At 40.4% G+C, this 13,500-nt stretch overlaps 1 protein-coding gene across 3 annotated transcripts in view; it reads right to left on the reverse strand.

Moving 5' to 3' along the window:
• Nucleotides 1-13,500, reverse strand: part of Mesr3 (misexpression suppressor of ras 3) — a 44,972-nt gene that overhangs the window by 12,068 nt on the left and 19,404 nt on the right. The window contains exon 1 of one of the 3 annotated variants that reach the window (XM_077419917.1): nt 10,646-10,794. The exons of 1 other annotated variant lie outside the window; for it this stretch is intronic. The gene's annotated coding sequence lies outside the window, so the exon portion shown is untranslated. Of the gene's footprint in view, nt 1-10,641; nt 10,795-13,500 lie in introns of those variants that run through there. One more of the 3 variants, XM_077419918.1, reaches the window with a different exon arrangement.

The raw sequence follows: 13,500 nt of genomic DNA on the forward strand, positions 1-13,500 counted from the left end.
AGGAATTAGAACGACAAGTGGCGAGAATTATAAATTGCTATTTTATTATGACATTTACGAACGATAATTGTTTCTTGGATGACACTTGATTTCGTATATACCTTGTAAGAAAGATAAAAGATGTCACGTAACATATCGCATCTACTTTAAGCATCTTATTTAATGGAAAATAGTTATTAATCATTAATATCTATTTATTTTTACAATTAATTACTGATACATATTTTTATAAAACGCCAATTTTTCTTTAATTTTGTATCCATATTAATCAACGTTGATATACATATATTGACTGATAAATTGGTTACATAATAGATAAAGCAAAATAATTTTCTGATTTCTGATTTCCTTTTGAGTACAAATGATGTCAAAGAACGCATCCATTAAATATGTTTGACAGAGAGCATTAATTATCAGATAATGTACATCTCACTCTATCATTCTTGATCATTGACAAACATCTCACTCGATTGATCGTTAATTAATATCGCGCATTTTCGGGTCAATCGGTACCGATAAATTTCTATTACTGCGTTGCAGGATTAAATTGGGATTAGCGGTAGGCATGAATCGTTGGAATTATTTGTGATGTAAATTACAGCCGATTTTCATGGTGATTTTCTGCGCTCAAGTGGACATTCGTAGCCAATTGTCGGATAGCGAGCATCATCACTTTCTCGCGACCGAAGTCCTCGATTATTCACGATCACGCTATCGTTCATGGAGAATTATTCGTGAATTAATCTTGCTTACTGGGGTTCGACTTGGATGTCGCCTGAATCGCAAACGAGTCTGTAAATCTCGGTATTCACGAATTATACGAGCTGTCTTGTATAAGAGCTTGTGGAATTTCCGAATTTTTGACTAACAAATCAACGATTAATGACCAGGCATTAGCCAGGTATTGGCGAGTCAAATCGTTGAACATTTATTATAGATTAACCAGAAATTTTGAGAAGAAACACGTGAAACGTTATAAACGGATTAATAGTAAAAAGAAAAGAAAAATAATGTATTTAATATTCAAATCACTATTTATATCCAAGTTTGAATTATCGCCTGATTTTGAGACGAAATTTCAATATCGAGAACAATCGTATGGAATATATGGATACTCCGTACCATTTAAATGGGATTGACTATTCGTAGACGAATGCAGAGGCAGATGGTAATATCTGAAATAAAGAATGCACTTTCTTGCAGTTGTTGACGTTCTTTGGTTACACGCAGACGTTTATAATTATAGAGTAGGATATCGTAGGGTAGGATTATAAGCTAATAAATTTCTCGCGCTCGAATACGAGTCAAGCGTTGGGGAAGTAATAAAGTTGTAAATCTTGGTTTATCGACTCGTTAATTTCCTACGTAGTTAGTTTCCCGGAGGGAGAGGTGTGTTTCATCACACTTGAACAAACAGGCTTATCTCAATGTAATCGCGATACTAATGTTTGAACGGTCATCACGTAAATTTCATGGTCTTCGATCATCGTAATAAATCGGTGGTCGATGACAGAAATTATATTCTGTACACGATATAAACTTGTTATAAAATATTGATGCATGCATCTTTGAAATACGTTGCGGCGTAAATTAATTGCAAATTTTTGTTTATATATAGTGTTTTTCTTATGTTCAGTGAACTGCTACAAAATGTTAATATGTTATATGTTAAATGAATTTTAATTAAACGTTGTTTTAATTTTCCGTAGAAATAAATTGAAATGAAAATGTATTTTTGCTTTTGATAGTAATTATTAATATTTTATATTAATAATTAATATTTTGCAAAATGTACAGCTGTATGGTGTGTGTATGAGAGAAATATATATATTATATAAAGCTATTAGTGATTTTGAGAATAATTTGAATATTGAAATAAATTTAATATTTTGAAATAATATTTCGACATAACGAATATAACTGGAATAATTGCGTGAATCCGTCATTAGCTAATAATATTCATCTCTCAGAGTTCGTGATCAGCGAACAAATTCTGATCCTTGATCTTTGACTATCTTGATCACGTTTGTTTCTTGCGTGATTGATTTATGCAATATTCCAGCTCATAAGTCTCCTGAACATTCGTGACGCTGTCGTACATTTCTTACAAGGATATAATAAATTGCGTGACTGCTTCCTATATCAAGGATAATAAGGCACGTTAAGTAACTTCTGTCTTATTGGAACCTTGATCTTCTTTATATTTAAATAAAAAGATACACGTTATTAGGGTCTTTTATATAATTTGTACGTCTAAAAATAAAGATATACTCGAAAACGGGGAGAAAGTAAAACATAACGAGAAAATTAATAATTATTAAAAGTATCGCTAAAAAATGATAAGTAATGTTATCATTAAGCACTTATTGTGCTATTGGATTTACCTAAAGACTTTGAGTATTATATCATTTCTAATATTTTCTATACCTATATATTCTGTGAAGGATTATCAGTCCATTATTCCGACCCCAATGTTCATCAACTCACGGATTATGCAACAACAAAGTGGAGCACAACCAATGTGCATGTACCAAGTTATAATTGCAGAGAGATAGTATGACCATCAAATGAGCCCGAGAAAGTAGCCAATACTGCTTCGTGCTTCCACTGATTATCGCGACGATCATCGGGATTAGTTTGAAACAGTTGGAGATTTCTCAAGCGGTGCATTCTGTTGCTCTAATCACGATCATATACGCGTCATACAGCGTTTGGACGGACTGCTCCATTTCGAAACGAAACGACGTCGTTAAGAAGTCACGCGCAACCTAGATTCTGAAGAGGATCTCTCCTTCGCTCAAATGTTATTTTACCTATCCACTCCGATATCGAGTTATTCTTTGAAAACTCGTTTCACTCCGATAAACACACATATCGCATATTCCCTCTGAAAAACTCGTTTCGCTCCGATAAATATCGATGTAAAATGGATTGCAAAATGCGAATGGAGATTCGCGGATGATCCCTTCGAAAATTCTCTCCGGAAGGAAGAGCTAGTTAAGTAGAAAAATTATTTTGCCGAGTTCCTCGCATTCGTCAATAAAAGTGAAGTGTGGAGTGAAAAAAGAAATCGCCAGTAGTTTAGTAGAATTAAATAAAATAAACTTCCTCTATATATATCGTAGGGAAGTTAAATATGTGTGAAAAAATTCGAAAAGTGTTTTTGGCCCTTACGTTGTTTTGCTCTTCCAATTTACATTTAATGAAATAATGCGATTGTCGCGTCGTAGTTTTCTCTTAATGTATTTGTGCACACACGTGATACGTAAATTAGAGAGAGAATAATACAAGGTTAATAAATAAAAAAATGAAAATTTTCTTACATTCTCTTAATATAACATTTATACATCTTCAGTATTATAAAAATTTCAATTCACTAGGACGAGCTTTGAATAAGCTCTAAAAGCTCGAAGACGCCCGACGAATAACGCCCGTGAATACGATTTACGAATACGATATACGCTGCACACGCCGCGGCTATGCAAATATTTCATGATTATTACGGATTCCAGGTATCCTTCTTGTGTGCACCATCCATGCTCGTATCGCAAACAGCACTCGTCGCAAATACGGCCGTGTCGATAAACCCCCGGCACTTTTACGCCCTCGTTCTCTCTCAGGTATCCTGTGATACGTTGATACTTTCATTCGCACGCGAATAAAACGAATACGGGCTTTCCGCTGAGAGCGTTACGCGAGTTCTCGATACGCGGCGTCGACACGCAAACGCGTCCCGTGCAATCTTGATAAGAGCCGCCTTCGAGGCGCCAAGATTCCCGCGGACAGGAATTATCCTTGGCTGTGCCCTGGGAGCTGCGCCCTTCCCGAGTAGTTTTCCGAGTCAGGCGGATACACGCAATTGAGACGACACGACCGCGACGGAGAACCCACTCGGTCGTCACACGCTGGTGGGGAAATCGAGAGTAATTTGAAGTCGCTTTCTTTCGAGTCGCTCGCGTGGGACAACGATCCTGGCGACAGATTAGCGTACACATCCTCCGACGTCGTCGGTCGTCGCGTTCCCATTCTGCCACTCGCATGCGATTCTGCAAACAGGCAGACAGACAGGTTCGGCGAGATTGCCGCCTCTAGTATGAGCCTTCTCTATTGCGAGCCTCTTCTAGAACGAGCGAACTAAACGTCCGGAATGAATGGCGAGGGGAGATTCATTTGCCTTTCGCGCGGCTCGTCGCAGACAATGGCCGTAACCAATTGTCTGCGGAGATCCTCTCGCTCGATTCAGCCGCCGCCTTCGTCGCTAAATCGCCGGGTCGATAGAGACGAGCTTTTCCTTGACTGGTGAACAATATATACTAATCCTGGATTCCTGCAAATTCGGCACAGTCGTGAAAACCTTGTAATAGAATTTCATTCGATCGTTTTGTCTTAATCAACTTCGGAACTGCGTAACTTGCTGCGTAATCAATGTTTCATGCGCGACATAAAACTTATTTTTATCTTACACGTAAAGCTTATCTTTCAAAGTGACATACGCGCCGTATCAAGAACCAGATAATAATATTTCTATTTTTGTCGTCATTATCTACGAACCGGTGATTTACCTCGGTTGTTGATTAATCTCATAGTCTTGAAAACGCTTTTTATAATTTGACGCACGAATTCATTGAGACTTTCAACGGTGACCCGGAATATCCTAGAGAATCAGAAGACAAATGAAAGAAAAAGTGTACGGTACTTAATCTACTCGTTTTCTCCGCACGTGTCGGAAATCGTGGCGGGATCGCCTCGCCGTGTAGAAATGTCAGATCGGAGCACGTGCTACGTGCCGTGCCCAGTGAACGAGAGATTTCAGGACACCGCGCCGCGCGAACATCTTGGCGTATACGTCTCATTCATGTTGAAAGGAGATCGCGTAATCGACCGCACGTTCGCTGCCGTTTACATCTCTACATTTATTTCCGACAGAAGAAAACAATGCGAAAATGTTACGCTTAGCTTCAATCAATAGATGTAGCATCGGCTGTTATGTAACATCCATGGTTTGTGGCGTTTACGTTACGAGATTTTACGTCACACCGAGCGCCTCTTTACGCGTCTTTGTCAAGCGATTTCAGTTTCTATCTTGAGAAAGATCATCTCACGCGGTAGCACAATATATGGTTGAAAATTGAAAAATGCCACCGTTACGTTACGCTTTTTACTTGATCGGTAGACACGGTTCGCTAATACGTTGCTATTACGGTTAAAAAAAATCTCGTGAAAATAGCGCGAGACGGATTAGCAGGCAAATCGCTTATCCCGATTCATAAAACACGAGATTGTCCGGTGTATATCGCTGCAGTTCCGAGGCTTCGGCATGTAACTGTAAATTAAGGCAAATGCATGTAAAATATACGAAACTTGTTTCGCCGCTTAAAGGCGCCTCATGCGAGGTATGTACATAAATCCAGAAGACGCTGCTACACGAAGGCGCGCGCGCCGGTCGTGATATGTCACGGATCCAATCGGTCGCGGCTGGACGGACTCTCTTCTCTCTCGGTCGCATCCCGCGATCGGAGCCCAGATTCGCATTCGCGCGTAAAAGGCGGACGATAAATAAGAGGATTTATGACGGAGGGAGGATCTCTCTGAGCCGTGAAATTCCGCGTGATGAAACTGCAATATCGCTCGACGATTTTCGAGCCAGCGTCTCTCGTCGTATTTACTCTCCGTCTACCTTGTAGGATGGAATGCGTGGCTCGATTTGACGTCGCCGGTATTTTAAACGTAATCGACCGCGTTATCTGGATTAGACCGGACGTCAATCTATGACTCGACAATTTGAAACTGAGAGGATGAGGCGATATATAAAATTTGTGAGAGAAATATTTTCGTATTTTGTTAAATTTGATAAAAAAATTAATTAGATCTTTTCAAACTACACTTATTGTTAGTTTAAATCGTTCATTAATGTCCAAAATAAGATACAATATTAATGCACATTATTCCAATATCTATCATTATAAAGTAAACATAACGTTACTACCGAGTAACTGATGGATAACTGCTAATAAAGAGATTCCACATGACGCGAGATTTCATTCCGAACGTTACTTACGCTCCGATCGCATAAAAACTGATATCGCGCGAATAAATATCGATGGGATATTTACGTCCTTCGTAAGCCATGAGCGCGGCGTGGAATGCAGGTCGAGTCGAGTAATTCCGCGTTTACGATCGGCGTAATCGGGTCGTCGAGTTTCCCGACGTCGCCGGATGCTGAGCGCGGAGACGTTGTCCCCGCTCCTCCTCCGCGTATACGTACGCGAGCGTGATCTGCATATTCAGGCCCTCGTGCAGGCCCCGTTGCAGTTACCTTTACGGTACGCGTACGCCGACGGTGGAGCGAGGCGTATTGTGCAGGCGTGTAATAATTCACGTGGAGTTACGTATTATATACGCGTAGAGTTGCTCGCGTCACGGTGACAGACATCGAAATGATCGCGCTCGCTTTGCGGCCAGCCCGGCCAGCACGAGCGAAAGCCCTATTTCTCGCCTCGCCGATACCGTGCACACGTGTGCACGCGTGCACGTCGCCGCACGGCAAGAGTTAATGATTATTTACAGGACATGTGCACGATATCGACATGCGTCGAAAGCCCGGCGATCGCGCCGTCCCACGAGACATTAACAATGCATGCGCGCGAAAGAAAAAATCGATGAAAAATCAGGTTTATAGAGCGCGTTTCCCTGGGGAGGAAGGCAGCGTGGCATTACATTTGAATAATATCGCGTTGCGAAATCAAATACCCTTATTGGATTTTAGGAAATATGGCGGAGTATCAATCCGCGTGAATGATTTAATTGTATAATCACTGCATTTAATGAATCATTTACATATAAATTAATCATTAAATAATAATTAATGACCTGGCGTACTACAAATGTAGCTGTATCGATTTTGACCGAAACTCCACACTTTCACGCATGTCGGACGCGCAGCACGTGTTTATCTCTCGCGTTTACCTCCGTTTATGCGAGCTCCATTATATAACCGATCGCGATTTCCAATAAACGCTCACGAAGTTGGTAGTCGAGCGCCTGAATTTATTTGTAACAGAGCAACGTGAAATTTTTTACATTAAACAGCCATTAAATGGCGCCGATGTCTTCGGCCAATAGAGCTTGTGACAATTAATGCACCAATGAATTATTAAACGCGTCATTTTCGTCGTGTCGACACAACGAAATTATAGCTTAGGGGATAATCAAATATATACAAAGTGGAATAACGTTTACATCTCACTATATAAACACATTTATATCTTTGACGTAGAAAAAGAAAAATAATTAACGATCGTATCACAGGATCGAATATGACAGGATACTTTCGAAAAATTGAAATTTGGCAGTGTGTAAGTATTATTTCTTTGGATCCTCAATATTTTTAACAATTGTTAAGGCTTTAATCTACGATTCTGCAATAATCACGTCTCACAATCAGATTATGCCAATGGAGAACGTCTCGTGGGCGCGCTTATATGCACGTGCGTGCATGCATCGCCAGACGCATGCATGCGCATTAGCCACGGATGCACCGCACGTCTACATTTCGTCAGTTCAGTTACACGAATGAAACAAAAAGCAGCAGCCAGGATTAATACCGGATTACATTACCATCCAGAATAAAATTCGCGGGGGATTAAATCCAGAGAGAATAACGGCGGCTGATGTGCACGTTTCGAGAATTATCCGCGGCACGGGAAAGAAGTTGCGGATGATGTAGCGGATGTTCATTAGTCGCGGGATAGCCGGCGCGGCGTCTAAAAGTAAAGCAGCTCGACCACCCCTTCCTTTTTCCATAATAGGGTGCGCGCGTATAATAAAAGTTCCTTCCCCAAATGATTGTGTATGAGTCGCGGATAGGGGCAACTAATTCACCTCGGGAAATGCACGCCGTGGTTCCCAGTAATGCAAAAGCCAATTGCGTAATTCATAATAGCGCGCGATTCATGTGACAGCATAATGGAACGGCGCAACGAACCGGCAACGTAACGAGATTAATTCCTCGCCGCTTGGTTTCGGCCCGGCGAATTGATTTCTGGAGAGTTGGAGCCTTAACGCCGTGTGTTGTGTTAGTCGAATAAAGAAATTCGACGCGATTCATTATAAAATAGTTACGCTCTCATTGTAATCAGCTTTGTAATCCGCGTCATGCACGGTGCATCGAGATATTTTACAAGAATTTGAAGGGGATTGGCGAGGAAATCCTTGCACAACCTCGGTGGGCGGCAAGAGAAAATATTTCTGTATTAAATTCTCTCTCTCTCTCTCTCTCTTTCTCTTTCTTCGTAGGTGTCGGAGTTTCTGCGGGCGGTATTAATATCGCGGATATTCGTCCATATACATAGCTTGGCAACCGAGAGATAGGGAACAAAGAGATGCCTTCTCACGCATTTCAGATTTTGATATATGAATACGTGCTCTTTATGTACTTCAAGTACGGCTTTATCCTGCCTTCCCTCAATCTTAAAGTCTTCCACCGCGCGGATGATTCGAGGAATGGTTGCACGAATAAATTACCTATATCTTCATGTCAACCGTAACATATCGTTAGCACATTTAATGCTGAAATTTGAAGATTCCTGACTTTGCAGAAAATTTTTTATTGGGAAAAGATTGCAGAGACGTCGACGAAAACATTCTGTATAAATGTATAATGATCTCATTAATGTCCTTTAAAACTTTTTATAATTAATATCTTCACTTCTGCAATTTTTAACGACGCTAATTAGCGTTTGTGTTTTGTCAGACACACTAAATGTAACTGAACTTACTTATAAATTATCTGAAGGGTTTGAATTGGAGTACCATTTTGCCATACTAATAAATTACTATGAAGCGATTTCGTAGATAACTTTCGCGGTTCTAATTGAACACGTTCGTACTGAGAGCAGGCAGCGAACGACGATAGACATCGATAATTCGTCGTTAATTATAAGTGGCGGCTAATTTTGTAGCAAAGAAGCTTGAATACGCGCGACTTGATTGTTGATTGTCGTGTGCGAAACGATCGACCTACTCGACTCGATTTATTTTCGACAATACCGACCGACGGCGGCGATTCGATTCGTAGCACAAAGAGACGGGAGGAACTCGTTAATGTTAGACGAGAGCGTTCAACTTGGCGGATGAGAGAACTCGAAGAACCGTCTATATAAGCGCGATAGAACTTTCCGCGTGAAAACTTCGTCGAGAGAAGACGAAAGAGACGCAAATCCAACGGGTCTTATGAAGCATTCAAAATGTCGTAACTTATGTGAACCTCTTCTATCGAGAAATTTTTCCTTTAACCCTACTTGCTCTATATATATTAACTCTTTTTGTAATTAGCAATTATTTTTATTTTAGCTTTCTCCTTTACGCACACAAACTAAATGTAACTGTAACGTTATACTTAATTAGACATTAGACGGTTGGGAAATACCGATTTTTTTTCTAGAATAGAATAAAGGCCAATTCGAGTAGCGCGAAGTCTGCAATCTGGATAAGGGATTCCCAGAGATTGACGATTGGAAATCGCTCTCATCGCGTAACTCTAGAGATATCGCGAGTGCTGCAGTTTGCATACGAACGAGATAAGGTATATGTAGGTAGATAGATAGGTGGTCTCTATCTCGGGGAATGTGCGCGCTATCAATTCAGGGCTGACGATTCGCTTCCGCCCACGCAGCCTCTTAGTCATTCAGATGCAGCTGCCGAATAACAAACAGATGCCACTCCACAAAAATTTACTTCCGCCGTCTTGTCGCATGCATACGCCGATGTGTTGCATATTGAGAGCCGTTGCGTGTGCTTCACGCACGGTTGCGAGATATTCCGCCACGTTGTTTTGCGATCAAAAAACAAAACCTTCACACATTTCACAAACGAAGTTTCTTTCCGCGACACGAAAACCGCAGAGATTTTATGATTCTATCATACTTTTCTATCCAAATTTTAAAACAGTCCAAACGTAGATGTATATATATATTGGAACATAAATGCATTGTATATGTTAGAATCAAAACTCGATTTAACTATGTTGAAATTAATTTTAACAAAGTCCTCTCGTCAACATTAATTTCAACAAGTTAACTGTGTGTTAAATTCTAGATTTAACTAATTAAAATTAGTACTAATGAAAGAGGGCTTTGTTAGAAGTAATTTTAACTAGTTAAATTGAGTTTTGACAGATTTTCGATTTTGTAACAAATATTTAAAAAAATTCATTTAATGGAATTGATATGTTTAAGATAATTTACTACTGTCGCCGCCAGTATATAAATAAGACAAATTCGTCATTCTTAACGAACGCGGCGGCATGCGGCAGGTCGTTATATTCCACCCACGTGTCCTCAACTCGCTCACATCGTTAGTCATCCTTTATTGGTGCACGTCGGTTACGAGCCACTAGCAGACATTAATCGTTAGGAGTATTTCAAAACGCGCTCGGATAAATGCATAACTATCTGTAACGTGTGTCGCAATTTCAAGATCACTCGGCGATACGCGGGCATTCTGAATTCCGATACGAATACGAATACGTTGAGAAATTGCTAATGCAAACAGCATGTTTTATTTATTATGATGGTAAATCCGCGATTAAACCAAGTTCGCGCAGTGTGAATATTGATGCGATTCGAAAATAAGTATACGTACTCACATTGTTGATATACAAGCGATTTTTCCTTTATTTGCGAAACACTTTGCTTCCTCACGAGCTCGTTCGTGTGATTTTATATTGCACGACGCGACTTGCTCGAAGGAAATTTACCTGTGTCCGAATGAACGATGAATACGCGAATGAACGATAATTATCGTAAAGCGAGACAGGCTGCACCGAATGATTAATTATCGATTGACGTCAGCTGGTTAGATAACCGGGAGCGTCGTAATATCTGCTGTCGCTGCTTTAGCAATAAACTCGCATACATTTTGAAATGTGTATGAGTTATGCCTTTGGAGTAGTGTTGAAGTTATTATATCGGTATTCTTTTCAGAATGAAAAAGATTGTGAACAATTTTCCTGAAGACTTTAAGTTTTAAATTTTAGAAGATTTTAGGTATATATAATTTTCATATATATTTAAAAAATAGAAAATGAACACACACAACCGATATATATATATATTTACTGGCGAGTCACTTTTGCATGTTAAAAATAGGACGATAATGTACGGAAAGATAATATCGCGATGTGCTGCGTAAATGGCAGCTAGGTCGCACGAAGTTTTTTTCACGGTCTCTAGGAATTACGTCGATTAGAGAAGACGTTTTTAGTTTCCTCGTGTCAGAAGTCATGCGAAGCGCTTTGTGTCGCGGGACTCGGGGAAGAGATCTTTTGAGTAACCTTCCGAGTGTAGTAAATGGCAGCGAGGTCCTTAGCGATATTTGCAAGTCTCGTCCGGGCACTTTACGGCGACAATTACGGAAAGATTCTCGCGCCACTACAGCGAAGTCCCTTCCGTGCGAAAAGAAACCGTCTTAAAAGACGTAGCTCTCTTAACAAAAATCTGGGAACAGTGCTTACTTGTAGACCGAAAGTGACGCGTGCTGTAATCATGCAACAGTGAGTTGCGATTATTGTCACCTGATATAATTTCAATTGAAATAAAAATTAAAATCATAAATATGTAATATTTATAACTTGATAAGTTATAGATAACTTTAACTTGTATATTACAACTTGATAAATTATAAATAGTTTTAACTTACACATTATAACTTGATAAGTTATAATGTATGATAAATGATAAACTGATAAGTTATAACTTGATAAATTTTAAATACTTTTCTAAAGTTCTGCCAGCACAAGCGAGCGCTCGTAAAACGTGCTAGAACCAACTTTGCCTCGTTGATGAAGAAAGAATATTCGACGACGTGTAGATTGGCTCTAGAGGCTAGCTCTCCGAGACGTGCCTGTCCATATTTTTACGACGCACCTCGTCGATCTCCGGCGAGCCGTGCGAACGGGAAACAAGGAATCGTTTGTTCCCAGAAAGTCTGATGTCACGTCTCACCTTCCGCCGGTTCCGAGCTGAGGTCGATTCTAAGCTGCGCAGGAATACCTGCACGGATGATGACATAATGACGCCGCGTCAGCCATCAGCGCAATTTATTTCTCGCTGGAATACGCAGACTCGATCGTCACAGGCGCGCGATGGCGACTCGATGAAAACAATCGAGGAGGAGGAATTTAATTGACGTAACGCGGACGATAGCATCGCTGCATCAGCGAATTTTTCGTGCGTTGCATGCCGCGTTACGTATTGTATACATTCTAATTAACCAGGCACGCAAAGCGTCACTAATTTTTACGTGCGATAGATAACCAGTCATGAGAGTCGTGAAGAGTTGCAAGAGTTGATGATGCATTGACTGAACGTTTTTTTCCATTTTACATTGCGTAGAACATTGACATTGACGCTGTGACTGTCCAAACTTATCAGATTAGCTCTCTTTCTTATCGGAAATTAAATTTTTCATTAATTGAGCTTATCTTTTTTTATCTATATTACATTTGTAATTTAATCCGAAGGAAGATAACGAATGTTTCATCGTCGTTGGCGTAACATATTTTCGAGTGATATAATTACAAACGATAATTATCTATCTTTATTATTAGTCTTCAGTTGATTTATTTGAAGAAATATAACTCGGGATTAGTGGGCGAGATCGGCGAGAGCGGCAGTGCTTCCAGGGAACAGTTCCGCTGTAAAAACTCGCGTTCGTGACCGGGCACATGGGAGACCTTTAAAGCGAGACAGTGTCGGACGACCCCGAGAACTTGCCGATTAGTTCCAGCGTTAAAACAGGTTATCGTTGGCGAAGAGAGACCGAGGATGTCGGACCTCGCTTGCCGGAGGTTGCTGCCGCATGACGTCATCGTCTCGTATACGACTTGGGAGATTCTTGCTCACGGTCGCGTCCATGAGGCCTTGCCTAACGTTAATAAACCCCGATGATAACTGGGAATTCGAAAAATAAGCTGTCGAATCGTTATTCCAATATTAAGTTTAATTATACGGAATATGCCAAAGTCGTACATCTTTTTTTTTTTTACACGTTCAACTTGCGGTCTAATCCCTGCTCGTCGAATTGATGGCCGATTTCGCTTATAAATTACTCGTGATTATTCATTAATATATCATTAGAGAATTTAAAAAGATTCGCGCGATTAACGGGCTTCTGCAAACTATCCCGTAACGATTATAGCTATGTTGTTATGAAGATACTTGTGTGTTCTCGTTGACGACATTTCTGATTTCTTATCCGTCCAAGGTCGCGGATTTATGCGCTGATTCCAATCTCGATGACTAATCGGTGAGGAAAAAGACGCTCACATAAAGCAATAATCAATTCGTTTTTACGGCCTAGCGAGGATGAATAATCGCAACCAGACGCTGCTGTAGCAAATGCATCGTGCACGCATGCGTTCGTCCGAAATGCAAGTCCGGCGCGCCGCGCAGTTTAACCACCCTGGAAACACGAACTGTTCGGACAAGACGATCACGTTCA

The sequence above is a fragment of the Temnothorax americanus genome, unplaced genomic scaffold, assembly GCF_048541705.1.
Source record: "Temnothorax americanus isolate GAGA-0224 unplaced genomic scaffold, ASM4854170v1 Scaffold6, whole genome shotgun sequence".
In the NCBI taxonomy this organism is placed as follows: domain Eukaryota; kingdom Metazoa; phylum Arthropoda; class Insecta; order Hymenoptera; family Formicidae; genus Temnothorax; species Temnothorax americanus.